Consider the following 13,064-nt stretch of genomic DNA (forward strand, 5'->3'; position numbering starts at 1 on the left):
TAATTTATTGCAAGACTTACTCCTGAGAAGATGGAGAGGCCTAGGTACCGATTTATTTGAAATAATTTTAGAACAACGTCATAAATATAGAACTTTCTTGACTCCACATCTCGTCTCCGTTCCACCCCCAGTCAGGCAACCATATCACCTAGACAAACAGAATCCTTTACGAGAAGTACATCCAATCCGGAACCCCGACGATACCCTTGAACGCGTGTTTGTATACACGCCTATAACTAAAATGGAATTATTAGAAATGAAGAAAATAGTGCCCAGTCATGATAAAGACCCTGCAGGTTTTCACCGTGAAATAAAAGACATGTTACTCATGAGAGATTACACCTATCCCGACATTATGAAAATACTGAAAGTGTTATTGCCTGCCGGTATTTACGAGAAACTCAAAGAAAAAGAATGGGAGGTGGGAGACAAAAAGATTAATTGGGCTGAATTAGAAACCGAAGAAACTGGTCGAACCCCAGGTTTAGGTCTTGGGGAGAAAACTAAAGCATTACCAGGATTGTTAGTACAGGTTCTGCCAAGGTTATTGGCAACTAAAAAGGAGGATTGGGATGCAATCTCAGCCTGCAAACAGAAACACGACGAAGACACTAGTGATTTTTATTCCCGATTCGAGAAATGTTTTATTATTAATAGTGGCCTGAAAACAAGTAGCGAGTCATACCCACACCTTTTTGTGTCAAAATTAGTCGAGAATTCCCTGCCCCAGGTTAAGAACCGTGTACTGAAAGTCAAGAGCACATGGCAAGCTAATACGCCTTCCCAAATGTTACAAATGTTGCAGTACCACCAGAACAGAATCAGGGAAGAACATGATCACGAACAGAGACGTATGAAAGACACAAAAATGAAAGTACTAGTTGCTCAGTCAGTTCCAGCTGATGGTCATAAAAGGGGTACGACACCATCCAATAATTCAAATTCAGCAGCTCCTGTTAAAGGGATATGCAACTATTGTAAACAGCCAGGTCACTATGTAAACGATTGTGCAGTTCTGAAACACAACATAGCCACAGGTAAAACTAAAGAGAGACCGCGTCCTCCTAGACAGGACCAGGTCCAACAACACGTTCCACAGAATGTCCAGCCTATGCAGGTTCCACAACAGACCGTAGCAGTACCACAGCCTCAACCCATTGCCGCAACACAACATGTTACACAGCAGATGTACCAGTATGCACAATCTGACTATCCCGATTACCAGCAATACACATGAAACAGCCTAGAGAGGGAGGTTGGCTTGCCCCTTATCGAGGTTCCTGTAGATCAAGAAGGTCCTTATGTACACAGTCAGGTATTAGGGAAGGATAGAAAATTTTTGATTGACACAGGGGCAAGCAGAACGACCATCAGTCATGACGAGGTTCCAGGGGCACCCCTCTCAGGCTCACAGAATGTTTCCCTTGGATTTTCAGGAAAGCCTATAGTCAATGAAGTATCGAAACCAGTTCCCCTAGCAGTTGGTCCATTATCTCGTACTACAGACTTATTGCTCACGAACTCATGTCCAGAAAACTTGCTTGGTATTAAGACCCTGAAAGCTCTAGGAGCTGTAATTTGTTGTTCTCCGGAAGGAGTAAGGTTGTTTCTTCGTGATTTCAAAGGACATTATGTATTGAGAGATTTTGACCCCAGGTTACAGAATGTTCCTGCACATTTATGAGCACAAGGCCCCACTGATGTAGGTTGTATGCACATTACTCCATATCGTGTTACACTCAAGCCAGGAGTAGTACTACCACGTATTCGACAATACAAGTTACCACCAGATGCTGTAGTGGCCTTACTGAAAATCATTGACAAGCTCATTGCACAAGGAGTGGTTGTAGAAACCGACTCAAATGTTTGTAATTCCCCTATCATTCCAATTCTTAAACGTACAGATCCAAATGCACCTCCTGTTTATCGATTAGTCATCGATTTACGAGAATTGAATAAATGTATTATACCACAGTATCCTGTGGTCCCAGACATTTCATCCCTATTGACTGCTATTGATTCCGAGGCGACGTTCTTTACTGTAATTGACCTCAAGAACGCCTTCTTTAGTGTCCCCATTGATCCGGAAAGCCAATATCTTTTCGGATTCTGTTTAAATGGCCGAAGCTTCAAATTTGCACGCGCACCTCAAGGATTTACAGAAAGCCCCAGCATCTACAGCCAAGCATTAAAACGACAACTTGACAGTATTCACATGCCTGCCAACACTGCCCTACTCCAATACGTCGATGATCTATTGATCACCGCCCGTAGTGAACCAGAATGTGAACAAGCATCACTGACGGTTTTGCATTTCCTGGCGGACAAGGGACATAAGGTGTCTCCTTCGAAGCTACAATTCTGTGCCCAGCAAGTGGTGTACCTTGGGCACTTGCTGTCCAAGTGGGGTAGGCAGCTGACACCTGAACGAATTCAGTTAATTGCACATCTTCCGCAACCCAAGACGCAGAAAGAAGTACGAGCCTTTATTGGACTCACTTCCTATTGCAGACAATGGATTCCACAATATGCATTTCTAGCTAAACCACTCATACAGTTGACAACACAGGAGGCAGCGTCTTCGACTGTCCTCCCTTGGACTCAGGAACATACACAAGCTTTTGATGAATTAAAGAAAGCTTTATGTCAAGCACCAGTTTTAGCGACACCATGTTACAGCAAACCTTTTACACTTTTTGTCACAGAACGCGATGGCACAGCGTTGTCGGTTCTCACTCAGGTACAAGCAGACAAACACAAACCGTGTGCTTATTTCTCGAGTATATTGGATCCAGTAGCCCAGGCCCTGCCTGCGTGCTTAAAGTCAGTAGCAGCAACAGCTCTAGCAATCCGACAAAGTGATTCCATTGTATTAGGGCATCAATTGACAGTACAAGTTCCACATTCTGTAGAGGTTCTCCTAAACAGAACCCAGACTCAACACTTGACTGTAGCACGACTGACAGGTTATGAATTGACATTATTCCAGCCACACATAGAAATCAGACGTTGTAACACACTGAATCCTGCTACACTTTTACCATCGAGCACAACAGATCCTACTCCACATGACTGCGTGGATGTAGTTGACACAGTTACGAGACCTAGACAAGACTTGACAGATGCCGCATTATCCGATCCAGACCTGACACTTTATGTGGATGGTTCATGTTTAAGAACAAGTACAGGAGAGTTAGTGGCCGCATATGCAGTGACCACTGAAACTGAAGTTATAGAAACACATCGCATTGACACCCTGTCAGCCCAAGCAGCAGAGCTCATTGCTCTGACTCAAGCCTGCATACGAGCCAAAAGCTTGAAAGTAAACATATACACAGATTCCCGTTATGCATTCGGAGTCGTTCACGATTTCGGTGTCCTCTGGCAAGAAAGAGGTTTCTTGACCTCTCACGGAGCCAAGATTCAGCATGGCCCCCTCATTCAAGCCCTGTTAGAAGCCATACATTTGCCTACAGCTATAGCTATCATGAAGTGTAAAGAGCATATGAAAGTAACCGACAAGATTTCTCAGGGCAATGACTTTGCAGATCGAACAGCGAAACATACAGCACTGACTCATACTCAAACAACGGACATGACAAAGACTGATGTAACCTCACTGACACATTGTATGACAGTTAGGGACCCCACACAAGATGTCATCGACATACAGACACATGCCACTCCAGATGAAATCAAGAAATGGGCTGAACAAGGAGGGGTCCAGACAGATCAAGGATGGATGACGAAGGGAAAGACCACATGGTTTCTCCCCGACTCTATGGTTCAGGTTATCATCAACACAGCACATAGTCCAGCACATTTAGGAGAAAAAGCCATGTTAGACAGTTTACAGAATCTCTGGTTCAACAAGCATTTACGAGCAGCAGCAAAACAGAAAGTGCGTACCTGCATGATCTGTTGTCAGTTCAATCCAGGAAAAGGTGTTCCCGTAGAGCAAGGTGGATTTCATCCTCCCGACCATCCTTTTGAAGTCCTCCAGATGGATTATATCCAGATGGAAAGATGCCGAGGATTCAAGTATGTCCTCGTAGTTGTATGTGCCCTATCCCGATGGACAGAAGCATATCCCGTCCCAGATTACACTGCCCGACCACTGCCAAGCAGTTGGTTCGTGAGTTTTTCCCTCGATACGGTTTGCCCCGTGTCGTGTATTCAGATAACGGTCAGCCATTCTCATCCGAACTCATGAAGCAGGTCTCGCTTCTATTGGGGTACCAGTGGAAGTTTCACTGTGTCCGGCATCCTGAGGCAGCAGGTCTCGTGGAGCGGCACAATCAGACTCTGAAAACTCGCCTTGCAAAAGTGTGTAAAGAGAAGGGAGTAGATTGGATAGTAGCTTTGCCAGTTGCTCTTTTTTATATGAGAATGGTGGCCCACTCTAGGACAGGGCTATCCCCGTATGAGGTGGTCTTCGGTAGACCTCCTAATATGTGGGGGACGCCTCTGCCTCGGAAAATTACCGATGTTGATAGTACTATGTTGACAGATTACCTTGCTTCCTTGATGTCTGCACTACAATCATGTCGTTCACAGGTCGCAGCAGCCTTCCCAGACAACACCGAGGTGAAGCCACATGAACTGGTCCCGGGTGATGTTGTAGTTGTCCGGAATTTCGACAGATCAAGCCCTTTGGAGCCCCGCTGGAAGGAGCCGAAGATTGTTTTGTTAACAACCAGGACTGCTGTAAAACTGGAGGGGCGCAAGGGTTGGGTGCACTCCAGTCACGTTAAGAGATTCTTTGGACTTCCGCCAAAATCTGAATCCCAGAACTCCCACGTACCAGGGACTGATACCAAACTCCCCCTTCTAGAGAAAACTCCTCAAGAGGAGTACAGACAGAAATTGAGGTCTAGTAAGTCAGACAGTTTAATTGTTTAAGTCCCCCTCGGGTGAAGCGGTTAGGTAGTTTCTGACAATGTACAAGTTAGACCCAAATAGAGAGAGAGATAGACAGGAGACCAAGAAACGAAATTATTGTAAAAGTCTCCGGAGCAGATGCGTCTGCACATTACTTATTATGTTTTTTCTGAGTCTTACGATTATTGCTATGAGTTGGATGTTATACATGTATTTTCCTCTTGCACATTCTTTTTCTAATGACACTGTCGAGCACACGTTTAGTGCTCTTCCTCCACACGAATTGTCTTATCGACTTGCGCTGTGCAACAATACATTTATTCGTATGTTACACCATTCTCACCAGATCAACAATGCCACTAATTGTTGGATATGTGGCCGACTCCCTCCCTATCAGAACTACAAGGGAGCTCTGCCTCTCTTTCCTTACCCGTTTACACATAATGGTTCCTGTGGTGCATGGTTTAGTTTAATATCCTCTATAGACACCGAATCTAGAGTATCCCAAAGCAATTGGATATGGGGAAATCTGAACACAGTCATGAACAAAGCATGTTTCCCAGACAAGGAGGGTCTTCCACAAATGACAGGGACAGATCTAGAAAATGAAGTGTATGGATTAGGCAATTTTACACTTAACCTCATGATTCTAAATGTTCAGTCAGAAACCAGTCCAGACTTGCCATCCATATCAGTTTTACCAGCGAAAGGTGTATTATGTGTCAGAAAGAATGGTTCAGTACATCTGGGTCACAGTGACTGTACTACTGTGGTCGAATTCAGTGATAAAGGCAAGTCTACATTTAAAGCTTCCAGACATTCCTATTTCATTTGTGGTCAGACAGCCTATGTCCGTTTACCTCCAGACTGGGATGGTACCTGTTTCATTGCATTCCTATTGCCACCAGTATTCCTAGCCCCATCTGACTATCACAGGAATTCCCGCCTTAATATTGTTAGACACAAGAGAGACCTCCCAATAGTTGATCAGACTGAAACTACATGGGAACAATATACAGATTTCAATAAAGGATTCTTCCCCTATTTAGGCACTGTCTCTAATAGTAAACTGATAAGCAAATTAACCAGAATACTTGAAGTCGTAGTGAATGAGACTACTTCTGCCTTGGGCAACTTAACTGAGGAGCAGTCTGCTATGAGACTTGTCGTTCTTCAGAACCGCCTTGTCCTTGACGTCATCCTGGCCGATAGGGGCGGGGCCTGTAGAGTCACCGGATCCAGTTGCTGCGTGTTTATTCCAAATAACGCGCCATCAGTCTATAAGGCCATCACCAGACTTCACGAAATTGCCCATCTGATACACCAGAATCCAGGCTCCTGGACTTGGTCCGGTTGGTTCTGGAGTGTAATCACAGCCTGGGGATGGAAGCTACTGTCATCCCTAGGAATCATATTGGCCATAGTATTCAGTTGTTGTCTATGTCTGCAATGTGGGCCAGCGATTTGCGGCTTGTGTGCCACAGCTTGTGTTCCCCATCCAAGCTCACGTTCCCATTCCCGAAGAAAGAAAGAAGAGCAAATGATGTTATATGAACAGATTGATGGTCTCATGAACATCGACATATCATGAAGGGTCCGTAGGGGACAAGGAGGGAATGAGGTAATTGAAATTTTTATGGTCGATTGTGTCCCCTAACGTGTACCCCAACGGCTCCATGTACGAGTTCCAAGTACATGTAATTTCCCTCCACAACCGAATTTGAAGACGCAAATACATTTGCGTCCAACGTTAACATGTCCTCTATCAGATCCACCATGAATGGATTGATAATTCAGTTCCTAAGTATGCCGTGCCACCGTCTTTACATGGTGCACTTTCACGTTTTTCCTGGCTCTGCCGAGCTAGGCCCTGATTTCTGTCTTCACGTATGTCTCTACCTCTGAAAGCTGCAGCATGGAGACGCATCCCTGACCTCTGCCTTACTTCCTGCCAAGCGAGCGGTGCCTGGCTCGGCCTGGTCTGCCTGCCAAAAACAGTATTTTACCTTCAAGTTATCAGCGTAGCCAGCTCAGCTCCTCGAAAACACATTCCTGTCTAGTGATTTAGGTAAACATATCCCCGGCTGCAGAGCAAAGAGCAAGTCTTCCTGTCTCCGTGCAAGTAATTTACAGTTCCTGTTACCAGAGTAGGCCCGTGGCCCCGCACGTAGACACGTAGACACCTATGCACGCATTAACATTCAGTATAGAATAGTCTCTGCCCAAGTGACCTTTTCCTCTAGATTAAACATCCTCCAAATACTAGATATCAGATATGTTATAGGGACAGGTCGATCTGATATGCCAGACTTCTGTCTCCTCTACTAGTGCTAAAGGCCAGACCCTTAGCTTCCTCCAGATGTACATCAATCACACGTCATATTAGCTGCGCGCGCATTCAGGCCACAGGTTTCAGCTGACTCTGCAAGATTTCTCTAAGCATCCACCCACTTGTGACACTTTTCTGTGACGTTTCCAGAGCACGCCTCTGTGCACACCCTTGTTCACAACTTTTTGCTACGCACATGTGTTCTTATCATATACATTTCACTTGTCACACCTACTGTATTCAATGCCATTGTGTCATTTTACTATATATGTCATGCACTGTTAATAAATCGTTGACATCTTCCCTGCCATCATTGCATACCCGAACCCTTGTATTGATGGAATAGATTTCCATGGCTCGAGTCATCATTTATGATTAAAGCCCTTATGACTCAGACACCACGGACTCTGCCTCTCATTTGATTGAGCTATTTCTTTACTTGTCCGAAATTATCTGGCAAACTTGTATACGGTAAAATATTTACCACAAAGGCCCCAGGCTCTGACGGACTCACAGCCGCATTTTCAAATGCTATGCTGATTTAATAGCGCCCCAACTCCTGACACTATATGGTGAAGCACAGGACTCAGGAATTCTCCTACCCAAAATGAGAGAAGCTATCATACTATCGCTGCTCAAGCCAGGAAAACTCCCAGACAAAAGAGACTCATACCACCCATTATCATTGATAAACGCCGGCACAAAAGTTTACGCCAAATTAAATTACTGGCAAACAGGATGCAGCCCCTGCTTCCCTTGATAGCGAGATCCGACCAGTCAGGCTTTAGCCCGGGTAGGTCTACCGTGCACAACCGAAGCACTTTCTTTGCGGTGCTGCATTATCTAAACCCACACTCACAAGCCCTAGCAGCCCTCTTTGATGCCACCAAGGCATTTGATTTATTAGAGGGGCATTATCTATTTACCATACTAGATAGACTGGGATTTAGCCTAACCTTCATAAACCAGATTAAATTGCTATACTCGGGGCTTGGCTTGAGGCGTTAAAATGGCGGTCGCACTCTAAGAGTGCTCCGGACCCCCTCCGTCATCCGCCTTCCATCAGCCCGACTACAGCTGCCATCGGACCCCGTACACACCTGCTGCGGCTCCCTGGCTGTCCTGCCCTGCTCGGTTTCCTCCCGAGGGGCTGGCCGATCTCTCTGTGCTCCGGCGGACGGCCCTCCTTCCTGAGGCCTGCGGTGCCCAAGATGGTGGCCCTTGTTCCTGGGCCTGCAGATTCTGCCCGGGGGCTCTGAAGTGCGGATTGCTCCGGCTTCGTATATCCGCCCTGTGACGGGAGAACGAGAGACGTCTGTGGCCCAGAGCAGTGGTGGACGGCCCGCTCCTGGAGGCAGAACCCAAGAGACATTGAGGAACAGGCACGGCCCATGTGAGCTGCGGGCGCTGCCTGAGGCCCGGCACTAGGAGCGGTCTCTGGAATGAGTGGCAGCCCGGACCCCTGGCGGCGGCCCAGTGAGTGGGCCCCCTGTTCATTGTGCCGGCGGCCGGGGGGGGGTTGGGCTTCCCTCCGGCCTTCATCAGGTTTTTTCTTCGGCCCCGGGAGGCGGAGGACCCGCACCGGCCTGTGGCACCGTCGCAGCGGACCCACTGTCGAGCGAGGCCCGGCTCCCACCCTGGGAGGCCTCTGGGGATGGCTATGACCTGTGTGCATCGCGGGCGCTGCCTAAGGCCCGACGCTTGAAGTGGTCTACGGTGCGGGTGGGGGCCCGAACCCCTGACGGCGATGCGTGAGTGGGCCCCCTGATCATTGTGGCGGCGTGCTAGCTGTGGTGTGAGGGGGGTATGCTACCACGTCGGGTGGCAGGCTGTGCCGCACTGCCCCCCCCCCTGTTTGCCAGTGTGGAGACTGCTGGTGTGGCTGAGAGGACGACCGCGGTGACAGAGAGCTGGACATCCCTTATGTTGTTGTGACACCTGCCCCTCTGCTTGGGGGGTGGTGTATGGCCTGGCTCCACGATTTGACCTGTGGCCTGGCTGGACCCACGCCTTCCCTGGGCGGCTGTTGCTGTCCTGCTCCCTGGGACTGGAGGCCCTGTGCAGACTGAGGTGCAACCTGCGCGCCCACCCCCGCACTTGTGTGGAACCTTCGCTGTGTGCCCTCTTACCTGCTGTTGTGTGCCTCAAGACGCGCTGGGCTGGAGGTGTGCGGCCCTATGGCCTTCATTGGGCTACGCAGGACAGCTGGCCCGTGACTGTCTTGCAGTTCCTGGGGGTGAGTCGCGGGAACCCCGGCGCAGTGTGGCCCCCTCATTACCTGCACTGCTACCTGAGCTGCGAGGCACGCCGACTCCCATAGCCACGGGGGCTCCTCGACCTGCCCCGAGCTCACTGCTGTGAGGGCCTGCACCTCCCCGCTATCTGCGGGCCGGGGCTACGCTGTGGTTGGTGTGGGGGCGTAGCCGCCACCGTGTTGGGGGGCACATGCGTGCCGGACCCCCCTCTCTTCTTCTTCGGGTCCATGGGCAGGAACCGTAACACTCAGACCCCCCATCCCCCGACCCAAACAAAGATGAACCAATTCACCATGTTCGGCCGAGATCCCGAGGCTGGGCATCCGCCTGCCCCTGGGGCCACCAAGGGAGACCTCTCCACTATCCTGCAGGCGATAAGCACGTCCCAGGCCTCGTGGAATGCAAGATGGGGAAATGAGGGTGGACGTGGCCCTGATTCGGCAAGACCACCGGAATGCCACGACACGTATTGCGGGAATGAATCCCGTATCTCCACAGTGGAAGACGACGTGGGCTCCCCCAAAATCCCAGGTGGCCCGCCTTCAGACGCAGACTTCGGAGCTGCACTGCAGGGCCGAGGATGCCGAAAACAGGGCTTGGAGGAACAACCTGCTCCTCCTGGGATTTCCGGAGGGGGTGGAGAAGGACCGCACCGACACCTTAATTGAGGCCTGGGTCAGCTCCTGGATGCCCAAAGAGAAACTCTCCCCCTGGTTCGTGGTGGAACGGGCTCATCGCTCTCTCGCTCCTAGACCCCCTCCTGGAGCCCCGGCTCGACCCATCATCCTTCGAATCTTCAACTTCCGGGACAGAGACGCCATTCTGGGGATGGCCAGGGAACTGGGTCCACTGCTCTTTCAGAACTCCAAAATCATGGTATTCCCGGATTATTCCAGAGAGGTACAGACTCAGCGCCGATCCTACGACGAGGTCAAGCAAAAACTCAGGGCTATGGGACTCCACTACGGCCTCCTCTTCCCAGCACGTCTCAAGGTGATCTTCCAGGATAAGACATTCTTCTTTGACACCCCCCAGGCGGCATGGACCTGGCTCATGGAGGAATGTCCCCTCCTGCCTGGTGCGGCACCCTCCCCTGCCCAGAGATCGTCGGTGCAGCCGACACATGAGGCGCCCAAGGCTCAGAGGCACCGAGCTAGATCTCGAAGACAGGGCAACCGCCGGGGAGGAGGTTCCCACTCACCGGGGGCGCAGCCCCGGCGGTCCCAGACTCATCCCACGAATAAGAGAGCCTCTTCCTCCACCTTGGCCTCCTCTTTGATTGATATGGGGAGTATCCCCAGGTCGGACGTGAATCTGCGAAAGGCTTATCGGACTCAGACCTGTCTGGGAGCCCTGTGATCCGTGGCTCTGGTGGTGAGGAGGGGGTGTAACCGACGCTGCAGACTGGACAATTTACATTTCACTTGCCACGACTTTCCACAGCGGGTTTGCCCTTGACCCTATGAGCGGGGTCCTACCTGGCTCCACTGGATGGCCCGATCGGAGGTCCACCTTTCCAATGCAGCGCCGGGTCTGCTTCATCATGTTCATCTTATGCTTATCGCATTTTGCATTTTGTCTTTTCAGCTGTTGGCATTCATCCGTATACATGGAGGGGGGGTCCACTTTGGCCAAGCTCCTGTTTGCTTGGTTTTTTACTAACCATTTTAGATTAGTGCATCGCCTCTTAGAGGGGTAGTTAGAGGTTGGGGTCTATATGGGGCAACAGATGCTTGCATTTCAGAAGTGTAGGGTGGGGGAGTTGGGGGGGCGAGGGTTGGGGGGAGGCTGTTGTCTCCCAACAGTTTGTTATTTTTAGCCACCTACGGGCCACTGTTTGCGCTGCCTACGGGCCGCTGGTTGCAGTTCTCCTTAGTAGCCTTCTCTCACGGGCAGGTCCACAGCTGACACGCAGCTCATTGCCTCCACCAGTTGGTTATTTTTGGTCGCCTATGGACCGCCATCGGGAACGGCTGCTGGCGGTCGTTCCCCCTCCTCTCTTTGGGTCTTCACCATTGACGAACAGATTACCATTTCCATTGCCCCCTCTGAGCCTACATTTGTGTGGATACCCTCCTACGGCTGGGTGTGGTCCCCTGTGGTTATCCGTCCCTCCCCGTCCCATCCCTTTCCGATGACATACACTCTCACTAGGCCCATCCACATCCTTTCCTGGAATGTCAATGGCCTCTTAGACTACATCAAACGTCTGTCCTCCGTGCTGCCCACCGCCACACACTGGACATCCTCTTCCTCAAGAGACACACCTCCTGGGTACACAATGTAACTTCCTAGCCCGTTACGGCTTTGACAGGGTCTGGCACTCCGGCTTCACACGGGTCTCCCGGGGGCTGGCTATCTTACTTAGGAAAGGTCTTCCCTTTACCCTGGCTGCCGCTGAGACAGATGTACAGGGCCGTTATGTGGTGGTCTCGGGTACTATGGAAGGATGCCCCCTAAACCTCCTGAGCCTTTACATTCCCCCTGCACTCCTGCCTCCAACGCTCCGCCACCCTACACAAGTGATTTCCTCCCTCCCGCAGGGTCTTACGGTGGTTGGGGGAGATTTTAATGCCGTTCTGCAGCCCCTGCGTGATACGACGTGGACCCCGTCCGAGGCCCGTGTCACCTCAGCTAAATCCCTGTCAAGCTGGACCTCGGCCCTGGGTCTCTGTGACGTGTGGCGGGTTTGGAACCCCGTGCGGGTCAGTACACCCATACATCGGCGTCCCACCATACTCACTCCCCCATTGGCGTTCTCCTGATGCCGGCCACCGACTGCCAGCAGGTCTCTGGCGCCGCGATCCTGCCCAGAGGGATTTCAGATCATTCTCCTGTCTTCCTCCAGCTGGGGTTTTCGCCGACGGGTCCACGAGCGATCTGGCAGCTGAACGCCTGGTTCTTGCAGGACTCAGAGTTAGTGGAGTCACTCGGCCAGGAATTCAGTCACAATTTTTCCACCAATGCGGGCTCGGTCACCTCACCGGGGACGCTGTGGGAGGCAGGCAAGGCCGTTGTCCGAGGAGTGGCAAGGGGATTGGTCCACGCGAAGCGATCGGAACAGATGGCCCAGCTCGCACAGCTGGAATCCCAAGCGACACAGCTGGAAGCTGCCCAACTCTCTGGCAGGCGGGAGGATTCTTCACGGTAACTAGCAGCAGCTCGCGAAGAGATCCGCCGTATCTCACTGGAATCGGCCAAAATGCTCTCGCGCTCGTCGGTAGCTCGTGTTTATGTATGAGGGATAAGAACGGCAAGCTCCTCCACAACCTTGTGTCTTATCCCAAAGTCAACCGTATTATTCCCGAGATCCGCTCAAACAATGGAACCCCCCAAGTGACTTCCGTGGCCATAGCACAAACATTTGCTACCTTCTATGCGCACCTCTACGCTGATCGACCCTCGAGCGCTCCTCTGGCCGCTCTGATGGACAAAACTGGTACCCGACTGCCTTCTATCTCTCAAGAGACTGCGGACACTCTGGACCGCCCCTTCACCCTGGAGGAGGTCCAGGACGCCATCTCCCTCCTACACCCCGGTAAAACACCTGGTCCTGACGGGTGCCCCCAGGAGTACTATATTACAAAACAGGGTTGAAC

Source organism: Lissotriton vulgaris, chromosome 5 (assembly GCF_964263255.1).
Source record: "Lissotriton vulgaris chromosome 5, aLisVul1.2, whole genome shotgun sequence".
Classification (NCBI taxonomy): domain Eukaryota; kingdom Metazoa; phylum Chordata; class Amphibia; order Caudata; family Salamandridae; genus Lissotriton; species Lissotriton vulgaris.